This window comes from Pteropus vampyrus, unplaced genomic scaffold (genome assembly GCF_000151845.1).
Source record: "Pteropus vampyrus isolate Shadow unplaced genomic scaffold, Pvam_2.0 Scaffold17, whole genome shotgun sequence".
NCBI classification, from domain to species: Eukaryota; Metazoa; Chordata; class Mammalia; order Chiroptera; family Pteropodidae; genus Pteropus; species Pteropus vampyrus.
Genome location: NW_011888798.1, coordinates 634,613 through 636,556, shown reverse-complemented (window position 1 = coordinate 636,556; position 1,944 = coordinate 634,613).

Below are 1,944 nucleotides of genomic sequence, written 5' to 3'. Positions count from 1 at the left end.
TGTAAATATTAAAGAAGAGAATAATAATGACTTCAAATCATCTTTTCTATTTAAATTGTTTCTTTTGAGTGGTTATCTTGTTTTATTTTCATTTTCCCTTTTAATATCAAAGGAGTCATTCTAGGCAAAAGGAAATGATGAGTTCCTCAAACTGTCTAGCTTTCAATGTAAGTTAGCAGTCAGTTTATCCTACACATTTCAGTGATTGTGCATTCATGAGAAAGTCTTACTACTCTAAATGTGACCTTATTTCTTACTTTTATTTAGAAATGGACTCTACCCAGATGTACCAAATGGGAATCTATTCTTAGATATCTAGGTTAATGGAGACTTTCAATTGAAACCACTGAAAAACATAGAAAACATACAGAGAAAAATGGCATTTTCAGATATAGATAGAGTAATAGTCCTGAGTAGACAGATATCAAATTTCTTTATTATTAAAAATGTTTATTTTACATATATACACATATCTGTGATACTTGGGGCCATTAAAACCTCAACTTCTTGTTCAAAGGTTAATTTTAATATGGCCCTGTGGGTATCTGGCCCCATGAGAATTTGCATGGCTCAGTAGATCTTCTTATATACAACTCTTGATAAACGATTTCAGGATTTATCAGCCTGTATAGTCACAACAATTAACTGAAAATTTTTGCTGTCACATCGTTCCATATTAGCTAAGGGGATAGAGAAATATCTGGACCTTATCGTCTATAAAATAATTATTCATATAATAAAATTTCTATTGTTTTTCTCAAATGATTTCTTCTCTAGATTAAGCTACATCTGTTTCTTTCTTCATGGTCTCAATTTTTCCAATACTTCACTTATGTTTATTTTTTTCCACAGCTGGATCCCTCTTATTGATTGTTGAAGCACCCTATTGTTCTGGATTCGTGTAATTCTGACACAATTTTAATCCTTCAAATTGCCCCCAGTTAGTGTTTCACATATTCTGAACTTTATTTATCTCCAGTTTTTAAGATTATGCTGCTGTTTATATAACCACTAAAACGAGCACTTCCCCCTTCTTTTGTTTCAAAAGAACTACACTGATATTTAAAATATTCTTATAGTATCAAAATCAACTTCTGACTAAAAAAAAAAAAAAGGAAAAGAGTACTCATAGAAAATAACCATGTTGTAGTAGTTTGGTTAAATGCACGCCAAACTGACTGACATGCATGGCTTATGAATATATGCCTTGAATTTCTTCTCTCTCTAAGAAAACTTTTGAATTTAACAGGAGTAATTCTGATAGAGGTCTACTACTATGGGGCAAGGGGATGAGATTTGAACTGATTATAAAGAGTTATTAAATAGATGTAGCTTAACAACAGCTATTCACAGCATATAAGAAAAAATTCTGAGTGGCTACACGTTCTGGCTCTTGGCGGTGCCAAAACATACAATTGTTGGGGAGAATTGAATATGTTAGCTCAACAATGCAGGTCAAAAAATACTTTTTGCCTGAAACATATACATAATTGTGGCAGTGGTTTTATACAAACATCTGGCTTAGAATTCTATTTCACTTTAATTTGAAGCCTAAAATGAGATTCAGTATCAACAGGGTTAATACATCCATAAAAGTCCAATATTAATATTTAAATCATTGCAGCCTCTAAGATGTCAAAATCAGGAAAATAAAAATGCTTCAACAATTTAAGAATCTTTAAACCTACAAAAACCTGGGCTAGCAGTGCCATCTTAATAGACCTCTTCCAAGAAGGAGGGGGAAAGAAAACAGGCTAAGTATGAATCAAGTCGGAACGTGAACCCAGACTTGATTTTAACCATTAAGTTGTTAATGTTAATTATACAGAGACAATATTATTACTTCATTTTGTCTATGTTATTTTTCTTCATAATTATATTCTGTACCTTCATTGAACAAATCAATACAATATGATGTGCTACAAAAAAATCTGTTCTAAATTA